The sequence below is a fragment of the Ambystoma mexicanum genome, chromosome 4q (assembly GCF_040938575.1).
Source record: "Ambystoma mexicanum isolate Mex_15411 chromosome 4q, UKY_AmexF1_1, whole genome shotgun sequence".
In the NCBI taxonomy this organism is placed as follows: domain Eukaryota; kingdom Metazoa; phylum Chordata; class Amphibia; order Caudata; family Ambystomatidae; genus Ambystoma; species Ambystoma mexicanum.
The window spans coordinates 142698818-142722310 of NC_090928.1; the positions used below are offsets into that span (position 1 = coordinate 142698818).

A 23493-nucleotide genomic window follows, 5' to 3' on the forward strand; every position below is an offset into this window, starting at 1 on the left:
TCAACCAATACCTGGCACTTCTTGCCTACCACATTGCTGCTCTCTGCCTCAACTTTCAGTGCTATGCAGATGACGCAACTAATTTTCATGCTCCCTTCAGCCACCTCTTCTCCTTCTCTCATCTCTGACTGTCAGTCTGCTATCCAGGAGCGGTGTGCTGCCAATGATCTCTGCCTTAATACCAGTAAGACTGAGATTCTCCTCATCGGCACACCCGCTCCCTCCTTTCCTGTCACTCTGGGCTAGTCTCTCTTGGCCCTCTTCCTGCTCCCACCTTGAGGCTAAAAACCTTGGGGGTCATCTTCGACTCCCTGCTCTCCTCACATCTGATATCTCTAAGAAGTCACACTACCAGCTGCACCTCCTCAGAGGTATTCTTCCTTTCCTCTCCTTCCCCCAGAATCTCACCATCTCCAGGAGCTCTGGTTCTCTCTAGGCTGGACTACTGCAACAGCCTCTTTCTAAATCTTCCTGCCTCTACTCTCCGCCCTCTGCAACTCATCCAAAACAGGACTGCGAGACTTGTCCTTGGCCTCAAGCCCATGGATCGGATCTCTCCAGGACTGAAATCTGTGCACTGTCTCCCAGTGGCTGCGAGGATTAAGTTCAAAACCCTCTGCATTGTCCACAAGGCCTTTTGGGGCCTCAATACCTTCAACTCTCTCTTCCTAAATATCTTCCTTCTCGAGCCCTTCGCTCATCCACCTCCAAATCCCTCATGGTCCGACGCTTCTCCAAGCAATTAGTTGGTGGTAGATCTTTCTTCGGCTGGGGCTTCCCTCTGGAACAGCCTCCCTGAAACTTTAGGAGAACAATCTCTGCTTCCGGAAGCACCTCAAGACCTTCCTCTTTGCTTCTGCTTTCTCTCCTCCTCTCCCCTGCTAAACCTCTGTTCTCAGGCCCAGGTACTCTCCCCGCCAGTTGCACACCTGCACTGCCCACCCATCTCCTCCCTGCTCTCGGGGGGTGTTTCTGTATCCCTACAGCCCCCTACCAGCACCTGGCGTCTGCACTTACCCCTGCACTTGCCACCTCTTGGCTGCACTTCTCATTTATTTGATTTATATTTATATTTTTTTATTTATTTTACTGCTGTCCTATGTATTGCACTTCCCCCTCCCTTTCCTCCTCGCAGGGATAGTTTATGAAGTTTTGCCTCAAGTAAAATTCCCCTAACAATTGGACAAAGTATGAATGTTTCTTTGTTATCCAGGGGTGGTGGGCATTGTTGAAGTAAGATTTTCATATTTGTAGTAAACCCCAGAATGTTTTGCTTGGACTTGGGGATCATTTCTCCTTGTCCCCAGGTGAGTTGGAATCTGTTTCCCCTCTCACCTTGTCTTTAACTCTTTTTATGGGTGACCTTTTTACATCTCTCCATAGTGTATGATTGGAGTTGGTTTCCTGTAACTTTGGGGCTTAGGCTGGGTTGCCCCTTTGGGCTTCTCTGTTAATTTCTATTTAATGTACTTTGGCGAACTACTGCGCCCAACGGGTAGAGAGGGATTTACATCCCCTTTATATTTTATATAGTGGGCCAGCACACCCCACCTTAAGTGGACTGCTGGGGGTTACAATTATCACCTTTCTTACTTACCTGGTAACATTTGTGTTACAATTGCAAGTTTACTTGAATGACTGGTGGCAGTGGTTTTACCTTGGTGTCTTTTTAGTCGTATTACTCGCAGGCTGTTAAATCAACCTCGGTAATGCACAGAAGAAACACCATTTTGCTAAAATGGTGGACTCCTTTTTTCGACCATTTTTCTCGTTTCCTTGTTGTTTTTGACGTCTTCCCCTATAATTTTATGTGGGAACAATCTCATTGGAAGTTTTGTCTTCGGCGTGAATCCTTTTTGTATTACACTCCCAGGCTCCAGAGTGTCTAAGAAGGCAGGAAGCGAAAGGGAGGAGTCTGAAACTTAGTTTTTTACCTTGGCTGAAAGGAACCCAGTCTAAATGTGGGGGATGGCTGTCCTGATTGAACAGCCAGACTGCCCCTTTCTGTAAACTGCAGGGAGAGATTGCAGAAGTTGTTCTGTAGTTCCTGATAGAAGCTTCCAGGTTGGGAGACTTTAAGTCGATCACTGGAGCTAAAACTGAAGAGGAAGATGAAGAAAAGACGTCTAGCGATTTCCAGTGACCAGAGAGCCTGCTGCATAACCAGGGCCTGATGCAACCCTTCCTTTCAATCGACCTGGGGATCCCGAATGCGATGACTCCTACCCAGAGGCTGGTGAGATCAACTAGTCTCAGGAAGACCTGCATTTTGGCCCATCCCACAACGTTTTGTGACCTTGCTGGGCTGCAAACTGCCAATACGCTGGAACTTTGAACCTGAGTGCGGTTCATGGTCTTACAAAGTCCAAAACCATGCAAAAATTTGGTGGACTCCTACTGGACCGCCAGAGACGCAGTTAGAACCCCTGAAGTCCCCTAACCAGAGTGCAGGACCGAGAGAGTGAAGAGAATCTAAACAGCGATATTTGTTCTTCATTTGGCTGCTGTAAGAAGGCGCCAAATCCAGAGCTGGGTGAATCCGTGAAGAAACGTTTGCTGGAAGCCTCCTCCGATGACTGCTGCTGCAAGTTCCCGTCCAGTTGCTTAGTCTCAAGACCAAGAATCCAGAGACTGAGTCCTGTGCTGCTGCATCCTGAAGGCATCCACTCTGAAGCTCTTATTTTCTCTTTAAGGTATTGTTTGGGCTTGCGTAATACTTGGCTTAACTCTGGTGTGCATCTTGTGAGGCTGAGGGGTTGATTTGTGTGGTTTGCCCATACCACTTGCCCTGGCCTAGTGCTGGAACGCAAATGGGGAGCCTTCTTCGAAGTCCTTGAACACTTTAACTCTGAAGCCAATTCTTTCTTGTTTAAGAAGATATCCTCTGGAACATTGACTTTCCTGCAGCTGAAACCTATCTCTGCCTACAGCTGACACCTAGACCACTAGTGTCCTCCTTCTTCCTCTGAGAGAACTCCTACAAGAGATTAGGGAAGGACTGAATAAGAAAAGGATTCTGCCTTGAAAGTAAAGTGTAACAGTGTAAAAGTACTTACTTGCTAAAGAATTTAGTGTGGTAACTGTATGTCTGATGCTTGTTAATCTGTTTAGAATCTCATGCTGTGCATATAGTCCGACATCCAGTGGTAACCACAGAGTATTGCATCTTGTCTTTCGGTGACCGAAAGGGGACGTCGGCATAGGCGTGTCTGTAACACTATCCCTATCGTGACGTGTAGTGTACCCAAAAGCCCTCACGCGCCGAGGTCCCTCAGATTGTATTTTCTGGCCAGATAACTGGTCGCCCTATAGCAGAGCACTTACAGAAGAGACATTGTTTCTTATACCGACTTGTCGGTTGTTCCCCGTTACGGCACCTCGGTCACAAGAACATCTTCGAAGACTGCGGGGGATTCATCTACGGTGGTGGATTTCGGCGCCTAAGATCCGGTGGCGGGACTTTCCACGTGGTCGGGCCCCGTGGCCGACCTTTACAGTAGGGAGAGTGGGGTCGGGGTGGCCATATTTTCGGATGTCTTTCCTCCTTTCCCCTCTTTACCTTTTTGGTCTGGTCATCTTCCCCTTTGGCTATAGAAAGGACTCCTTTTTTAGGTTCTGTCCTAGTGTAGGGTCAAATATCCTTGGAAGGACGAACACAGGACGTGCAACACCTGTCTCCCCTTAGATCACGGCGAAAAGCAGTGTGCGGCCTGCAAACTCCTTTGGCCTAAGACCCTTAAGGTGCGCCGTGTAAAGCGGTGGAAGGTGTATATATGTCATGGGTGGAACTCCCTACCCCCTACCGCCACACCTGCTGAGAGTGACAGGGGCACCTCAGATGACCAAATATCTGTTGCGGATGTGATGGACCTCGAGGCAGACACTTCTAGGTCCGCCACGCCCGTCCCATACCCTTTAAGGCCTGACTCTGGTCTCGCTTCAGGGACAACACCCGGCGACAGGGGCGTACAAACACCTCTCACTAAGCATACAACCCCTACACCGTGTTCAACGTCCTCGTCGAAAAAGGTGAGAGCGCCAACAGGGCCGTCGAAAATGTCAACAGTTTCCCCGGATTGGCAGATCCAAAGCCTTCCCCACATCCGCAACGGCGTCTTGCGACTGGGCAATCTAAAACAAGTAAGGGCGCTACTCCAAAAACTTCACACGTCGAAGTGAGGAAATCCGATGGTCCTGAAGGCTGCGGTAGGCCCGAAAGCTACGACTCGGCCTCTAGTCGAAAAACAGACCGCTAGGCCCTCTAACGCTGTGGAAGGTAATACACCTACCGATAGACCATCGGAGCAATTATCTCACGCCGATTCAGCGATTATCGAAGACCGCATTGAGAGGATTCCCGTGGGACTTATCCTGGTTCCGCCTAAAATCATGAGGCAAGCCGCGGAAAAATCTTCGGATGCGGTTTGGGGCCCCGATTCTCACAATACTTATGAAGATTGCCAAGAGCCTTTTTCCGACACCCTAAGAGACACTTTTTTTCGGCGCCGTAGGGTAGAAGACGACGTTTTTCCACACGTAGGCCCGTCTGGATCCTCCAAATGGACTAGAGAGAAATTCGAAGGGTGTATAGATCGGCTGGAGAAAATTATCAGTTTTTCTGATCATCCATCCCCGAAAAGGTCTTGTGGAGGCCCTAACCCTCAACTTTCTCACTATCAAGATCAGCCTTCTGCCCCAGTCCAGCATGAAGACATTGTCCACATGGACACCTATAGGGACATTTTCAATGAAGAGGAAGAAGCTTCATTTCTACAGAATTATGAAGAGGAACAGCAGGGTGCCACAGACAATTGGGAAGAAACTCAGCAGGAGAGAACTGACCCATGGACACTGCCACATCAAGATCAGGACAATGTTTTGTGTCTGGATTCACCTCTGTCCACCCTGGCTCGCCAGGCCTCACCTGTAGATGACAAGATGGCCTTCAACTCTGTTGAAAAAGGCAGCTAAACATTTTCGGATCTCTACTCAAGAGGCTGTGCCTGAGCAGGATTTTGTAGAGGATATCCTTAAGGAAAAGCCTCCATCTAGCCAAGCTATGCTCCTCCTTAATTCCATCAAGAGAAGGTTGGCTCCCTCCTTGGTGTCACCAGCTCAAACCTGGGGAGTGAACCCAAGAGTGGAACATTCTTTTGACCATCTCCTTCTGACCATCTATACATTAGAGGGCACGCAATCCCCAACTCTCTGGTAGTGAATACCACCCGAAAAAGGGCAGGGGGGTACCCCTTGCCACAGGGGAGGCACCTCCGGACAGGGAATCCAACAGGCTGTATGCTCTAGGCAAACGAGTCACCTCGGCTGCCGCATACATTACGCGGGTAGCAAATAATACCACGCTATTGGCAAGTTATGCTGACACTCAGTGAAATCTGCTCCAGGAAGGCCTCCAAGAGGTTCCAGAACCCGTCAAATCCAAGCTTCTCTATTGTAGTCGAGGGAAGACAAGTGAACCAGAATGTGATTAAAAACACCCTGGACACGGCTGAAACAGCAGGCAGGTCTCTGGCCCAAGGGACCCTACTAAAGACACGCTTGGCTGCATACTTCAGGGTTTAAACCGGAAACGCAAGCCTCTCATCAATAAGCCTATTGAGGAAGCTAACCTCTTCGGGAAAGCTGTTGATGAGGCCTTGGAAACAGCCGAGAAAGAGCATGAGACTCTTAAGTCTCTGCAACAGATCACACACAAACCTTCCCCCCCCCAGAGAGGTAATGACTCTCTGCGGTCCTTTCGAGGGCAATGCTGTGCAGGTCAAAACAGCTATGGCAGGGGAATTTCAACACAGGACAAACTTCAGGAAGCCCCGCATACTACCCTTCAAGGGGTCAGCGACGCGGCAAAGGCAGAGTTAGAGGACCCAATCCTAGAGGAGCCGCATCCTCTGGTCAAAAATGACCACCAGATCCAGGTCCCCGGTCGGGGGGCGATTAACATCTTTCCTCATGGCATGGGAAGGGATAACTTCAGATAGTGGGTCATAAAGATGGTCGCCCACGGGTACTTTGTGGAATTCGCGTGACCTCCACAATTCAGACCGCCGCGTTCACAGCACCTTTCACCGGACCATCTGGAGATCCTGAATCAAGAGGTGGAAATGCTACTGGGAAAGGACACCAGAGAAGCCATCCCTAGTCTTCAGGTAAACAAGGGTATTTATTCAGTGTACTTCCTTGTACCCAAAAAGGACCTCACCATGCGCCCTGTTCTAGACCTGCGCCCAGCGAACAAGTTCATAAAACCCCAGAAGTTTCACATGGTAACACTACAGGAAGTGATCCCACTGCTAAAACGGGGACTACATGGCAACATTGAACATGAAAGATGCATACTTTCATATTTCAATGTTGCCAGCGCACAGGAAATATCTAAGGTTCATGATCGAGGACCGGCATTACCGATTCAAGGTACTCCCCTTCGGCATCGCCTCGGCGCCAAGGGTGTTTACCAAGGTCCTGGCAGTGGCTGCAGCACACATGCGCAGACTAGCCGTCCCAGTTTACCCTTACCTCGACGACTGGCTCATCACAGGGGACTCATACAACACATGTTTCTCAAACACCCAAAAAACATTAGATCTTCTCTTCAGTCTGGGTTTCTCAATCAACGAGAAGAAATCCAGTCTAGTTCCCAGTCAAACAAAACAATTTCCAGGAGCTCTAATTCGGACGGAAGACTGTCTTGTCTTCCCCTCCAACGAGAGGGTTCAGAACATGCTTTTTCAGATTCCTCAATATGTAGCCAGTCGGGAGGTGACAGTGCACAAGGCCATGCGCTTGCAAGGAATGATGACGTTGTACATATACTTGGTTCCCCATGCGCGGCTGCGCACGCGTCCCATGCAAGAGTTGCTCAACAGCCAGTGGTGTCAGATCAGCGGACAATGGGAAGATCTGGTAGTTGTCTCGCCAGCCCTCGTTCTCTCTGTAGTGGTGGTCAAGAGAAAACCTCTTGAAGGGGAAAACCTTCACCACCCCTGCAGTGGAAGCCACTCTCACGACAGACGCATCTCTCACAGGGTGAGGGTGGCTCACCTGCTTCAGCAGACAGCACATGGAGTGTGATCCCCCTCAATTAGCATCCAACCACATAAATTTACTGGAGCTATTAGCGGTGTTGGTGTTCAAAGCACTAAAGGCCTTTCAGATGCAGCTGCAAGGGAAGACAGTGCTGATTCTAACGGATATCACTACAGCCATGTATTACCTGAACAAACGGGGGCACCCTCTCCAGGGCTATCCGGGCTCTCAGACACAAGATCTTTCTGTTGTCCCAACATGTTCCAGTGGAACTCAATCTTCTGGCAGACGTGCTCAGCAGAGCTTTTCCTCTTCCCGAAGAATACGAATGGCGTCTGCACGAAGACATCAGGTGGGACAAGCAGTACTAAGACATCTTTTCTCTACTGTTCCTTCTCACAACCCACCTCCAACTACGGGTACTGCTGGCTGGTCTATGCACAGCATCTGATTCTAAGCAGATTAACAAGCATCAGAAGGCATGCATTACTTACCGTAATAGCATTTCTGATGATTGTATCTGCTTAGATTCACATGCGCCCTTCCTACTTCCCCGCTTGGGGTGGAAGGAACATAGACGTCTTACTACTCTCTCTCTCTTTATGTACTCACCCACTATAGCCTTGGGCTCCCTCATTGCAGAAAAAATAAAATCTGAGGGACCTCGGCACGTGAGGGATCTTGGGTACACTACACGTCACGATAGGGATAGTGTTACAGACACGCCTATGCCAATGTCCCCTTTCGGTCCCCGAAAGACGAGATGCAATACTCTTCGGTAACCACTGGATGTCAGACTATATGCACAGCATGTGAATCTAAGCAGATAAAATCATCAAATGCTATTACGGTAAGTAATGCATGCCATCTGTGAAAGAAGTTCCAAAGTGTCATTACGTTTGTTTACCTTTGAGTTGCATTCTGCACCTACCTCTAAAAAGTGTTTAAGTTTGAATTCGTGACCCTCCACACCCCCTGAAAAGTAATATGTGGTGGTACTGTTTTATCATTGCTTAACTGAGTGTAACCGCTTACCATTTGGTTTTACCTGCCTGAAAAACATTGTGTCTTAAAGTCTAGCATTTGCTTTCCCTGGTCTGCTTTATACAGATTGTAAAACAGTCTTAGGGTTTATACTTACCTTTATGTAGCTTGAGGCTCCTTTTAAAAAGAATATAGGTCATGCTCACCTTGAATAGCTGCTGCTCTTCTAAACTTGTAACCCTGGGTTGTGCTTCCTTGAATTACTTTGGTGCTATTCTAAAATAGTTTCATAAAGTTCTTTCCTTAAACTGTATTGTGCACCTAGCTATTAAATAAGACAGTTCTCCAGCATGGGGTCTGGCATGCATTCACATGCTCATGAATATTCCCTGTCGTCAGACTGGGAATCCTGGGTAAAAGAAAAAATCAGTTTCGTTTCTGAATTGTCTTTCTCCTAATAACCATTCACTGGTCTCTGGATCATACTGCCCCCAGCCAATGACTGCCCTCTACCTAAGCCCCTCCTCTGGCAGTCATCTTCAGATTTTTACCTCACGTTCAAGTGTTGGGAGTCCTTGTGCTTATCTCTCGAGCTTTTACTGTGTATTGCGTTTTTTCAAAGCGTTTACTCTTATTTTTCGGTCAAATCGAGCCTCAAGCTCCACCAATTCTTCTTCCAATTAACAGGAACCCGTTTCGGAAATCTCTACGCTCCTCAAGGGCACATTTTCGTTGAATTTCACTTCTTGGAGGATTCCGGAAAGTCTTTGATGCCTACCCCTCGTGGACATGGCCGAACATAAAGGAGACCCGATGCCCGTTGGATCCAAGCTGTTTAGAAGCTGCCCAGGATGTGGACTACAGAACGTCTTCAAGGAGGATGAGCACTCCTGGTGCCTCTACTGCCTGCACTCCGACAAGTCTCACGTGGAGGAGGACTGTGTTCTGCAAGGACATGTCCGCCCGTACCATGAAGGACCGTCGCAAACGGCTCGCTGACTGGCTGGAGGCGAAAAGCCCAGCGGCAGGTGAGCCCAAGAAGAAGTCTGAGCGGTCTTCTAAGACCTTTGAGGGTGCTCCAGAGACAGGGGCCCAACATAAGGCTGTGACTCCGCGGGCACCGGGAGCGCCGTTGGTACGGGCTCCGAGGCTGCTTGGCCTTGCTCAGCATCACCGACGCCGTCAACCATAAGCCAATGCTCCGGCTCGACGAAGAGGAAGTCGGAAAACCCGTGTAAGCTTCGGGAGAAGCCCCAGTCGACCCTGACAGAGAAAGCCAAAGGGGAGCGAGGCGGTGACGCTCCCACCACGGTGAAGGCCCCCGATGTGCCAAAGGTCGTGAAGGCCCAGATTCACCTGGCTAAGGCTTTTATTGAAGTGGCAGCGTCCCTGGCGAAACCCGCAGATGCGGCCCCAGTGGAGACGACCTCAAAGCCAAGAGTGTCCCTGCCCCCCGGAGGGAATAGTCTTTGCTGCCCATCGAAAAGACCCCCGTGAAGCCCCTGGCCGATAAGAAGGGTTGGCGCGCGCAATAGTCTTACCAGACTCAGATATCTCCTCCGAGGATGAGTTGGCAGGCCTCAAGTCAGTCTTGGACAAGAGATTCGTCGAGGTCGGGTCCTACAAGAAGGACCCCCGACGAGGCGACGTGGAGAGCGACGGGGGAGCCAACGAGGAACCGTAGGACACCACGCCGCTGCCAACGCTCCTGTCGCAACCGCTGCAATGACCGACGGACAGGTCGGAGGACATCTTGCCGGCCCTGCACACCCTGTGTTCAGAAATAAGAACAAGGATGCCTTTGCCTCCGGCGGATGATCCAGCAGCGCCTGGACCGGTGGGAAGCCCTCCACCCAAGCAGAGGCGAGTCCATCCGCCCCCACCCTTCCATCCTTCACATCCATCCCCTCCCCTGAGGGACGAGACAGACAGCGACAACTGGGACGGACGACTGCGGCAACGACGAACAGATCTCCCGTCGCCCCCACCCCGGGCTTCTCCTCCTGACGAAATTGGCTTGTTACATGCCATGATCGCTAGGGCCTCAGAGCTTTTTCAGCAATGCCCTGAGGATTCCTTTATCAGCGACGAGAGGCCAAGAGGAAGACTGTGTTCTCGGTCCCGCTGTTGGACGACATCTGGGACGAGGGGCTGGCCCTCCTGAAGAACCCATCCTCGCCCCCGGCGCAGAGAGACCAGTATGAGAAGTAGTACCGGGGGGTCCAGGCACCAATGTGCCTCACAGTGCAGTCGTGACCGGACTCGGTGGTCTCTGCGGCTGCCAAGAAGAAATCCGCTGGGAGGACGGCATCAACTTCCACTTCCCCGCCGGGCCGCAAGGGGAAGAAGCTGGATACCATGGGACGTTGGGTCATTTCGACAGCAGCGACGACCAGTAAGGCGGGGTAACACTCTCGCTATCGTGAGCCGCTACGATAGGGAGCTGTGGTTTAAAATCACCCCCCTCCTGGACTTCCTCCCAGACGACAAGAGGGCAGAGGCCCTTGAAATCTTACAAGAAGGCAAGGTGGCTTCGGACTTCGCCATTACGGTAACCACAGACATCGCTGACACCAGATGGGCAACAGCGTTTGCCTTCGCTGACGTTGCTGGCTCGGGGCCACCGACTTCCGTCAGGACGTTCAGACGAGGGTACTGGACATGCCCTTTGCCGGGAACAACTTGTTCGGCAACGCAGTAGACTAGTCGCTGCAGGCCATCAAGGCAGACACGAGACAGCTCGTGCCTTGGGCACGCTCCATCGACGGCCGTCCTTTCAGCCCTCTGGAGGCAAGTCACAAGGTGCCTCCAAAGGATTCAGCGGCAGCTCTTCCTCATACCGGCATGCGGCCCGTTCTTCATCGCAGGAAGCCTACAGAGGCCGCAACAAGGCTGGCGGACGTCGTCGCCACCAAGGGGCCCAAGGCGGTAAAGCCTCGGCGTAGCAGGACTGAACTGGCTGTGCCGTCATGCCCCACCCGAGCACCCCGGTGGGGAGGCCGGCTAGCGAACTTCGTCGGCGCGTAGAAATCCATCTCGAACGGTTGGGTGCTGGATGCCCTGGCCCATGGGCACACTCGAGTTCCAAAGGAAGTGTCCCCGTTTTCCACCCGTGGCCAGGAAAGAAAATCACATTCCTCAACTACTTCTGGAGGTACGAGCAATGCTAAAGAAGGGCGCGATGGAGCTTGTCCCGAAGAGGCTCCGGGGCTCCAGAGTATACTCAAGGTACTTCCTCGTTCGAAAGACCAGCGGCTGACGGCCCATCCAGGATCTCTGCCGCCTCTGCATAAAATCCCAGAAATTCCGGATGGTCACCCTTCTGCACATGCTCGGACAGCTGCAAGAAGGGGACTTCCTTTCGTCGCTGGACCTGGAGCATGCTTACTTCCAGATCCCCATTCACAAGGGGCATTGAAAGTTTCTGCGCTTCATGGTCCAAGGACGGCACTACCAGTTCAGGGCCCTCCCCTTCAGGCTGAAGTCGGCCCCAAGGTTCTTCACCAAGGGCCTGGCACCGGTGGCGGTGCGGCTGCGCCTGCAGGGAATCGACGTCTACCCCTCTGGACGATTGGATCATCCGAGCAAAGTCAAAGGAACTCGCCGTCGAACACACAGCGAGGACAGTCCGCCTGCTCACAGAACTGGGGTTCTCGATAAACTATGCAAAGTCCTGCTTGGAGCCATCGCAGGACGCCCAGTTCCTGGGAGCCAAACTCAAAACGGTGGTGCGCCTAGCCGCACCGTCAGAGGACAGGATAAAGGCCATCCTGGGCAAGGTACAGTGGCTGTTGGCCATGAAGGTTGTCAGGGTGAGGTCCATCAAGTCTCTGCTCGGCATGTCATCGTGCATCTACCTCGTTCGGCTGTGCAGACTGCGGATGCGACCGCTGCAGGAAATCTCCACGCAAGAGGCCTTTGGCTACCGGAGGAGAAGTCATTGCACATCAACGTCCTGGAGCCCCGGGCCGTGTTTTGGACCTGCACGTCATTCCTTTCATCCCTCAAGGGCAACGTGGTGCGGGTCTTCATCGACAACACCATGACGATGTTCTACATTCGGAAGCAGGGGGGCACCAGATCCCCGTCTCTCCAAGAAAGCGCAGGACCTATGGCACTGGGCCGTCGCTCAAAGGATGTTCCTGGTACCCTTTCATATGGGTGTAGTGAAGAACACCGTCCCCGACTCACTCAGCAAGGAGCTGCACTCTTGCCATGAGTCGGAACTTCGGCAGGGACAGGTGGACCTACTGTTTCGACGATGGGGCAATCCCCAGATCGATCTGTTTTTGACGGCGACAAACACCAAGTGTCGGAGGTTCGCCAGCAGGTTTCCCCAGCCGGAGAGCATGGGGGACGCATTCTCATTCCCCTGGGACGGCCTGTTTCTCTATGCGTTCCTGCCGTTGCTCCCAAGACTCATCAGTCAACTCGGGCCGTCCTGGTGTAGGATGATCTTCGTCACACCGGCGTGGCCAAGACAGATATGGTACCTGGACCTTCTGGACTTGTCAGCGTCCCCTCCAGTCAAGCCTCTGTCGGACGCAGATCTTCTCGCCAGGGAAAGAGGGGCGATCCTGCACCACGACCCGTCATTGCTGAACCTGCAGTCCTGGCTCCTGCAGCACTAGAGTTTGGTGGATACTGGATCCCGGCGGACTGCAAGGAGGTGCTTTCCAAGGCAAGGACTTCTTCGACTCTTAAGTGCTACAGACATAAATGGAAGAGGTTCACCGTCTGGTGCCGTGCACAGAAGATAAACCCTCTACGTATTACGGCCCCTCAAGTGCTGCTGTACTTGCTGTAGCTGGCCAAGGCATGGCTGGCGCACGCCTCCATCAAGATCCTCTGGCAGCTATCTCACGCTACACCAGAACTCCGGGGCGATCGTCTCTATGGTTGCATCGCCTGGTTAAGGAGTTCATGAATGGACTGTCCCGCTCGTTCCCGCCGGTGAAGGCTCCAGCCCCGGCATGGGAGCTCAGTGTGGTGTTGACTAGGCTCATGGGTCCCCCGTTCGAGCCTCTGCATTCGGCACCTCTGAAATTTCCGTCAAGGAAGACAGCGTTCCTGGTGGCCATCACCTCTGCTTGACGAGTGGGAGAGATTCAGGCCCTCTCCTGTAAGCCTCTATACTTGACTTTCCACGCAATGAGGGTCATGCTGAGGACGCACCCCTCCTTCATGCCGAAGGTGCCGTCGGACTTCCATCTCAACGAGCCCTTGGTGTTACCTGTTTTCTTCTCGTCGCCGGCTGAGAGAAGTTTGCACTCGCTGGATGTGGCTAGAGCGCTGAAGTTCTACGAGAACCACACAAAGTTTTTCGGAAGACGTCACAGCTGTTTGTGAGCTTTGGCCCTGTGAACCAGGGGAAGGCCCTCTCCAAGGCCTCCATTTCCAGGTGGCTCTCCGGCTGCATCACACACTGTCACCGGTTGGCAAATCGACCGTTGCCTGGCCGTCCGAGAGCCCATTCGACCAGAGGGATCGCAGCAACTACGTGGTTCCTGTCTGGTATGCCCCTGCTGAACATATGCAGGGCTGCTACTTGGAGGTCGACGCACACCTTCATGAGATTCTACTGCGTCGACCGGGATTTCAGGGAGGAGTCCAGAGTCGGCCAAGCAGTGCTGTGCAACCTGTTCGCTCGATAGTGAGTCTGGTGAGGAGGTAAGAGATGCCTAATGTTGAGCCTTGCCACCTTCCGTGGTTGTGCATGTGTGTACTGCTATGTATTTTTTTTATTCATGAGCATGTGAATCCATGCCAGACCCCATACTGGAGAAGGAACAAGTTACTTACCTGTAACTGTTCTCCATCATGTCTCTGGCATGGATTCACATGAAAACCATCCCCTCTGCGGCTCTTCTCTTGGTCCTACTGCCACGTTACGTGCTACCAAATCTGAAGATGGCTGCCAGGGGAGGGGCTTAGTTAGAGGGCAGTCATTGGCTGCGGGCAGTATGACCCAGAGACCAGTGATTAGTTATTAGGAGAAATGCCACTCTCGGACAGTGAGGGGAAGAAATTGGCGCCTATGGGGCAAAGAGTTATCACGTCGGCAGCGACGACCATCAAGGCTTCAAACGCCCTCACGGCGTTTTACGACAGGGAGCTTTGGTTCAAGATCGCTCCCCTCCTGGACTTCCTTCCCGATGACAAGAGGGCAGAGGCGTTGGAGATCCTACAGGAATCGTCATATATACACCTCATTCGGCTGTGCAGGCTAAGGATGCGTCCACTGCATGAGTTCCTCGACGCCCGTTGGATACAAGTGTCTGGGAAACTTCGAGGACAAGATCACACTCGACAAGAGTTTCCGTCGAGCGATACAGCAGTGGGGAGTGCGCACACATCTGTCCGAAGGCGCGGTTTTCCAGACCCCACCTCCTCAGGAGACGATCACAATGGACGCCTCCGTGGAGGGATGGGGTGCGCACACCAGAAGTCTTCATGCAAGAGGCCTGTGGCTACCGGAGGAGAAGACATTGCACATAAACGTGTTGGCACTGCAGGCAGTGTTTTGGGCCCTCAAGTCCTTCCTTCCAGCCCTCAAGTGCAAGGTGGTACAGGTATTCACGGACAACACCTCCATAATTTTCTACATCAGAAAGCAGGGGGGGGTACCAGATCCCCAGGCGCTCTCCAAGAGGCGCAGGACCTTAGGCACTGGGCCGATGTTCCTCATCCTTTTCATCTGGCAGGAGTGAATAGCACTGTCGCCGACTGTCATCAGGGAGCTGTGCTCTTGCCACGAGTGGGAACTTCGGCAGGACCAAGTGGATCACCTTTTCCGCAGATGGAGCAATCCCCAGATGGATCTGTTTGCGACAGCAATAAACACCAAGTGCCAGAGGTTCGCCAGCAGATTTCCCCTCCCGGGGAGCATGGGGGACGCATTCTCTTTCCCCTGGGGTGGCCTGTTTCTGTATGCGTTCCCTCTGCTGCTGTTGCTTCTTCCATTAGTTAATCAACTCAGCCGGTCCCCGTGCAGGATGATCCTCGCCGCACCGGTGTGGCCGAGGCAGATATGGTACTCGGACCTTCTGGACATGTTGGCGTCCCCTCCAGTTAAGCTTATGATGGTCGCAGGATCGCTGAACCTGAAGGCATGGCTCCTGCAGCACTAGAGTTTGGGGGCTACGATCTCCCAGTGTATTGAAAGGAGGTGCTCGGCAAGGCCAAAACATAGTCTACTCTCAGATGCTACGGGCACAAGTGAAAGAGGTTCGCCATTTGGTGCTGTACTCAGAAGATCGACCCTCTACGAGTCACTGCTCCGCAGGTGCTTCCCTATTTGTTGTCGTTGGTCAAGGCAAAGTCCAACTGGCGGCTATCTCCCGCTACACCAGATCTCCTGGACAATCATCCTTCTGGTTACATCGATTGGTCAAGGAGTTTGTTAAAGGACTATTTTGCTTGTTCCTACCGGTGAAGGCTCTGGCCCCAGCGTGGGAGCTCAATATGGTGCTGACTAGGCTCATGGGTACTCCGTTCAAGTCTATGCATTCGGCACCACTGAAATGTTTGTTGTGAAAAAAAATGCTTTTCTTGTGGCCATCACCTCCGCACGAATGGGAGAGATCCAGGCCCTCTCCTGTAAACCACCTTATTTGACATTCCACGAGACGAGGGTAGTGACGCACCCCTCCTTCATGCCCAAGGTGCCATCTGACTTTAATCTAAACAAGCTCTTGGTGTTGCCTGTATTCTTCCCGGTGCGTTCGTCGCCGGCTGAGAGGACTTTGCACTCACTGGATGTGGCTAGAGCGCTGAAGTTCGAGGGGATTGGGTCCTCCGACGTATTCCATATCTGACATGTAATCACCACAGCTGTGCTGCTTCGGAAACTTTTCGGCGTCTGCGTCCTGCGTCGATGACGTCGATGCGCCGTCGTCGAGGACCTCCTCCGGCGTCCGACGTCATCCGATGTGATAAGTAGGACGCACGACGCCCATAGCCTCAGTTCCGTTTTTTCCACAAACGTGTTGCTTCGTGTTTCTCGGTTTAAACGCCTCGACTCTTTGGAGTTCTGTTCTTCTCGGTTCTTCGAACCTGTTCGTTTGTGAAAATCCTTCTGAAGAGGTCTACTTCGTCTTCGACCCCGCGTCCGGGTTTCAAGAAGTGCGGGGAGTGTGGGTCCAAGATGTCGGTGACGGACTCGCACGACGCCTGCCTCTGGTGCCTCGGGGAGGCCCACGACGCGGATGACTGTATCGACTGCCAGTCGCTTACGTCCAAAGCCTTACGCGAACGTAAGAAGAGGTTGTCGGTAGGTCGGGTGTCCAAGCCCCGGAAGTCGAAGTCTGCGGGGCTTTCGACGGATGATTCGAGGGGTGACTCTCCGTGTCATCGTCGGAAGTCTGGTGGGTCTCCTTCTAGGAGTCGGTCTCGCCACTCCTCAGCCTCTTCGAGGCATTCTCGGAAGCGCTGACACCGGTCGTCTTCCAGGTCCTCTTCGGAGGGCTCTGCCCGGCACGTCGCTTACCCCTCCAGCCGTGCGACGCCGGAGGAATGGGCTTCCTTCGGGAAGAAGATGCTGGCGATTCTTGAGTCGCAGGGTATTCAACCGTCCGCGCCCCCGAGTGGGGTCGGTCGTGTGAGGTTGAGAGACACCGCTCGCAAGAGTGGTCGGCACGAGTCACGGGAGAGGTCCCGTTCGGACAAGGGGACTCGTTCTCGACGTACCCGTTCCAGGTCCCGGTCCTCGACGCGTTCGAGACCGTGTGCACCTGTGAGGTCTTCGAAGAAGGCATCGACGTCTGTGGCGTCGAGGGCATCGACAGGCTGTCTCGAGGCTCTGGCTCCGAGGAAGTCGTCGATGCCGTCGACGCTCAGGTCGTCGAGGGACACGCTCGGGGCTCCGGCCTCGAGGGCTGTGTCGACGCCACCGATTCTGGAGGCGCTGCATCTGACGTCGACGCCGATTTCCTCGACGCCGATCCTCTCGGCGCCGATGCCGGTTCTCTCGACGCTGGCGCCGATTCGCTCGACGCCATCGACGCCTTTCGTGTCGGAGGTACCCCAGGGCACGGGTGGACCCCCTAGGAAGGCTCTGGTTAAGAGCAAGCACTCTAGAGTGCCTTCTTTTCGCCACCTACTATACTGGACTATATTTCAGAGGCGGATGAGGATTCTGATGGCCTGGTTCCTAGTCAGGTTCCGGATGAAATTGTCTCGGGCCATAGTCAGTTTGTCGAGTTGAGACAGTTACTGCATGATGCCAGTGGACTGGACACCTCTCCGGAGGTGGAGCTTTGTAGGCCTGAGCCTGGCTCTCATGCTGATTCCTCGTACCGGCGCCTTATGGCTAGGGTTTCTGAGTACTTGGGATGGTCTGCTCCCCCAGGGGAATTTGTGCAGGATGATCTGACAGACATCCTTGATGTTGGTCCCCCAACTGACCCGGTTCTGCCGTTCCATATGGCTTTACAGAGAAGGGCGGCGGCGGCGGCTTGGACTGCTCCGGAGAGTCTCCCGGCGGTGGGCAGATCCTTGTCGCGAAAATACCGTCCAGCCAGTGGCGACCCCTGCTACTTGACCAGGCACCCCACTCCGGAGAGTTTGGTGGTGCAGGCGGCCACGGCCCCGGCGAAGCAGGCGTCGTACCCTACCATCCCTCCTGATAGGGACGACAAACGTTTTGATGGCTGGGCGAAGAAAGTGTTTTCTTCTGGTGGTATGGCGCTTCAGGCGGCCAACTCCATTTGTGCCTTGTCGCGTTTCACGCACACTCTGTGGAACTGTGTTGCGTTAGCCGCTGAACATATTCCCGAAGGGGACGAACGGGATGGTTTCCTTGCTATGGTCCAGGATGGTAAGGATGCCATGTGAGTCAGTTCAGTCGGGTTTGGACTTAGCTGAATGCGTCAGTAGGTCCATGGCGGCGAGCACCGTGATACGCAGGTTTGCGTGGTTGCGGAAGTCTGGGTTTGCTCCTGATGTGCAGTCCCGGCTCCTCAACATGCCCTTTGACGGTGAACACCTTTTTGGCAGCAAGGCTGACGAGAGCCTTGAGAGGTTGCAGACCTCAAAAGCTGCAGCGAAGTCGTTGGGCGCTGCAGTTCGCCAACCTCCGCCTTTTCGTCCTAGGGGACAGCAGTGGAGGGGTGGTTCCTTTCGCTATTACTCATCCTTCAGTAAAGCGAGAGGAGCAGGCAGTCAAAGAGGCCAACGCAGGGGTACCAGAGGTGGACGACAGGGTACCCGTGGTGCCAAGGCCGCTCGGGCAGTTGCCTCTTTGCCCTCAGGTAACGCCGCAGCCGCTCCCACTCAGTCATGCGGCCATGTCCCATGGTTCGCCGGTTGGGGGAAGGCTAGCACAGCATCTTGTAGAGTGGCAAGCCATTACTTCAGATGTGTGGGTTCTGGAGATCATAACCCACGGCTACTGTCTTCCCTTTCGGCACAGGCCTCGCGACAATCCACCGGGGAACCTCTCTTTGCAGAGTCCGGATCCGCTCATTGCGCAGGAAATTCAAGCCCTGCTGGAGAAAGGCGCCATAGAACTGGTGCCTGTAGCGGAGAGGAACAAGGGATGGTATTCACCTTATTTTTTGGTTTCGAAGAAAGACGGGGGTTTGAGACCCATCATGGACTTGCGCGGTTTGAACAAGCTCCTCAGGAAGGACAAGTTCAAGATGGTTACTCTCTCTCAAGTCCTCCAGGCCCTTCAGCTTCAGGACTGGTTGGTGTCACTCGACCTCAAGGATGCTTACTTCCATGTGCCGATCCATCCCAAGCACAAGAAGTACCTGAGGTTCGCGGTTGGCGACTCGCACTTTCAGTTTCGGGTCCTGCCGTCCGGATTGACCTTCGCCCGAGGGTTTTCACCAAGCTCATGGTGGTGGTGGCAGCGCATCTCAGGCAAGGGGGGATTCACGTCTGCCCCTACCTGGACGATTGGTTGATCAGGGGGAGCTCTCCCGAGCAAGTCCTGGATCATCTGTCGGTCACCTGTCGCTCCCTTCACAGGCTGGGCTTCTCCCTCAATTTAAAGAAGTCCCATTTGACGCCAACACAGCGGCTCCAGTACATCGGAGCAGTGCTCGACACTTCCCTGGGGCTGTGTTTTCCTCCCCAGGTGAGGGCTCTTCACATTCAGCAGATGGTGCACAAGTTTCAGCATGCCCAGACGCTCCCAGCGTTCGAGTTCTTGAGGTTGCTCGGCCTCATGGCATCCTGCATTCTTCTGGTGCCAGAGGCTCGCCTGCGGATGAGATCTTTGCAGTGGGCACTCAAGACGCAATGGTCGCAGTCCTCCGGCAGGATGTCGGACTCGATTCAGGTGCCGTCCTCGGTCGCCCGGGACCTTCTGTGGTGGGCCGTCGAAGGCAACTTGATGAGGGGGGCTCCATTTTGGCTTCCCTGGCCGGAGGTGACGATCGTGACGGATGCATCCCTCACGGGATGGGGAGCTCATGCCAACGGGCTGACAGTCAGCGGTCGTTGGTCTCCGTCGGAGTCCAGACTCCATATCAATCTGTTGGAGCTGAGGGCCATCAGGCTAGCCCTGAAGGCTTTTCTGCCGTCTGTGCGAGGGAAGAATGTCCTGATCCTGACGGACAACACAGTGGCCATGCACTACCTCAACAAAAAGGGGGGGGCAGGGTCACTTCCTCTGTGCAGGGAGGCGATGTAGCTCGAGTTCTGGGCCATTCAGCAGGAAGTTTCGATCTCGGCAGTTCATCTGGCCGGAGCCGAAAACGTGACGGCGGACGCTCTGAGCAGGCAGAGCGCAATCTCTCACAAGTGGGAGTTGGCTCAGGAGATTCTCCTGGAGATCTTCGCCCTTTGGGGGACCCCTCAAGTGGATCTCTTTGCCTCCAGTGTCAACCGGACGTGCGAAAGGTTTTGCTCGCTGGAATTTCCCCCAAAAGGAGCATTAGGAGACGCGTTCGTGGTGGAGTGGTCCTTCCCGCTGCTGTACGCGTTTCCTCGAGTCCCCGTCATCCCGCAAGTGCTGCGGAGGTTACGGAAGTTCGGTTCCCGGATGATCCTCATTGCCCCGGCGTGGGCTCGGAGGACATGGTACCCGGACCTTCTCGACTTATCCATCTGCCCTCCACGTCGTCTTCCCTACCGAGACGATCTGCTCTCACGGGAGGGGGGTCCGGTTCTCCATCCAGAGGTCAGATCCCTCAACCTTCACGCTTGGCTTCTGAAAGGTTGTGGTATACGGATTGGGACCTCCCTGAGGACGTGATGGAGGTGTTGCTTTCGGCCCGAAGGCCAGCAACAAAGTCTCTGTACCGTTGGCGTAAGTTCTGCGACTGGTGCAGAGTTCAGAATGTGGATCCTTTTGCATGTGACATCCCCATGGTTCTGTCCTTTTTACTTTCTTTGGCCCACAGGGGCTTGCAAGTGGGTACCGTTAAGGGTTACCTGGCGGCGCTGTCCATCTTTAAGCGCTCGTCTGAAGAGTGTTCTTACTTTAAATTCCCTTTGATTTCACAGTTCCTGAAAGGGCTCACTAATGTGTTCCCTCCGTCACCTTTCCTGGTGCCCGGTTGGGATTTAAACCTTGTTCTTAAGTTTCTTCTGGGTGCTCCGTTTGAGCCTTTACATTCTTGCCCTTTGAGGCTGTTAACTCTGAAAACTGTTTTTAGTTGCGGTTACTTCCGCTCGCAGAGTGAGTGAGTTACAGGCACTTTCAGTTAAGCCTCCCTTCACTGTATTTCACAAGGACAGGGTTGTCCTTAGAGTTCGTCCTTCTTTTCTTCCGAAGGTAGTGACGGAATTTCATTTGGCCCAGAAGGTTGTTCTTCCGGCATTCTATCCTCCTCCGCATCCTGGTAAGGAAGAGGAGAGGCTCCATAGGCTTGATCCTAGGAGAGCTTTAAGCTTTTATGTTTCACGCATGTCCCGGGTCAGAGTGGATGATCAACTCTTTATTGGTTACGCTGGAAAGCGTTTGGGGCAAGCTGTGACGAAACAGACTTTGTCTCGCTGGATTATTTTGGCCATCTCGGAGTGCTACCGCTTGGCGGGTAAGGACCCACCGGCTGGCTTGCGGGCCCATTCTACCAGGGGTATGGCGGCGTCTACTGCCCTGCAGAGGGGTGTTCCTATTCGCAACATCTGTGATGCAGCCACCTGGGCTTCAGTACATACATTTGTACGTCACTATTCCCTCGATTCCATCCGAGCACAGGATCTGGCCTTTGGCAAGGCGGTCCTTTGCTCTGCTATTTGATTGGCTATTCTAAATTTTGATTCTAAATTCTTTCCCTCCTCCTTGCTTTGGTACTGCTTTGGGAGTCTGTCATAGATATGGAATACGTCGGAGGACCCAATCCCCTCGAAGAACAAGTTACTTTCTTACCTGGTAACGTTCTTTCGATGGGATGGTCCGACGACTTATTCCATATCGCTCCCGCCCTGCCTTCCCCGCTGCAGAATTCCTTTTGCGATTGCAGCTTACGTTCCGCAAGGCTTTGTGTCTGACTGGCAGTTGACTTATGTCACACGTTCTGGGGGAAAAAACTACAACTGAGGCTATGGGCGTCGTGCGTCCTACTTATCACATCGGATGACGTCGGAGGAGGTCCTCGACGACGGCGCATCAACGTCATCGACGCAGGGCGCAGACGCCGAAAAGTTTCCGAAGCAGCACAGCTGTGGTGATTACATGTCATAGATATGGAATACGTCGTCGGACCATCCCATCGAAAGAACGTTACCAGGTAAGAAAGTAACTTGTTCTTCTATGTGGTCCGCACAAAGAGTTTCCAGAAGACGTCGCAACTTTTTGTGAACTTTGGCCCTGTGAACCATGGGAAGGCCCTCTCCAAGGCTTCCATTTCCAGGTGGCTCTCCGGCTGACCCAGAGACCAGTGATTGGTTGTTAGGAGAAAGACCGTTCAGAAGTGAAACTGAATCGGATATTTTGTTCTTTACCGAGGATTCTCAGCCCAACGGAATATTCATGAGCATGTGAATCCATGCCAGACCCATGGTGGAGAACAGCAGTTACAGGTAAGTAACTTGTTCCTCACTGCATGATTGACTGGGTCAACTACCCTTGACGTACCGCTTGTATTCTAAAAGTATATCTAACCTGGTCTTATTCCGCAAGAATAGTTTATTACTATCCTGAATGTATAACCTTAGGATTGACTTGACTTGATTCTGGCTCTTCTAAATAAGGTTATACCTTGGTTTGCATACCATGGGTATTGAGTTGGTTTTTATGATCTAGTAGTTACCCAAGCATTATCTTGGTCTACTTGTATTTAAATGAATCCTTTGTTTACAATGCATAGTGTGTGTTTCTCTTTGGACATATGTATGCTACCATTTCTTTGTACCAAGCTACAGCCCCCTCTCTCTCTCTCTCCCCTAGGATAAGCCTGGCTGCTCTGTCCATGCTACCACATTCTCATGTGGTACAGCCTTATACTAAGAATGGAGTGTATGTACTGCCTCAGATGTATGGATTTTTTAAGGCCTTAGTTGGATTTTTGAAAATCTGTCCTAACCTGCCGTTTGAAAGGTTGAATCACTGCAAGTTCTGCTTAATCCTTCTCAAGGTTACCTTCATAATTGTTGTGGTCAAAATCGTCCTGATACTTTGGTGTATAGTTTGATTCTCGTCTGTGCATTTGGACTGAACTTGCCCAGAATATATTTATGCTGCATTTGAAATTAAGAGTCGCTAGCTGGGCTTGAAACACTTCCTGGAGTCCCCACAGTATGGTTGTCACCTATTTTCGTCTTCAACTTGTGGAAAATGTTAATCAAGTGCCCTCATATAAACAGTTGTGCACCTTATGGTGTTGGTGCAGTCGATGAGGGTATCCCAGCAGGAAAAATGTTGACAAAGTGACTTGCACTCCTGTGCAATGGCTAAGCAGTCCTCGGTGGTGGAGACTTAATTGGTACAGTAGATTGTATACAGTCATGGCAAGTAGAGATGGGGGGGTGGATTGTGGTAGTAGAAGAATGTGAATCTCTTGCAAAGGCCTAAGGCAGAAGGTTTAAAAAAAAATGGTTCGAAATTGAAAATTAGACTGTAGAAGCTCTTGGAGTTGGAACATGAAAATTAACTTTCTTTCGTTTGTAGGAATTTCATCATAAAATGTTTAAAGCCTTGATCATTCCTGGAGTTGTGCCCCTTACCTTTATGCATCGAAAATATGTCATATTCTTTGGAAGATATCAGCCATATTATTCACCTTATGCCTGTTATTATTTTAGAAGAATAAGTTGTGTATGCTACATGAGAACATAGTGATCAGGCTATTCAAAGCAAATGCACTGTAATGATACTAGATCAAAATGTGTGTAATTGCAGTTATGGATATTTCTGACCAAAGACTGTGTCATCAGTTTTGAGCAGGCAGCCTTGGGTTCCCATATGTCTATGAACCATACATTTTTGAGAGCCTGTAACTTCTGCCAGAAGCATTGTTTTATTACGGATCAATTTTCTGTAGTTCCCTGAGAAGTGGACCTTTTTGTTGCAAG

The 23493-nt window shown here is 52.3% G+C and overlaps 1 protein-coding gene across 2 annotated transcripts in view; it reads left to right on the top strand.

The window, feature by feature from the left end:
* Positions 1–23493, top strand: part of PPIL4 (peptidylprolyl isomerase like 4) — a 521963-nt gene that overhangs the window by 394800 nt on the left and 103670 nt on the right. The window lies entirely within an intron of this gene.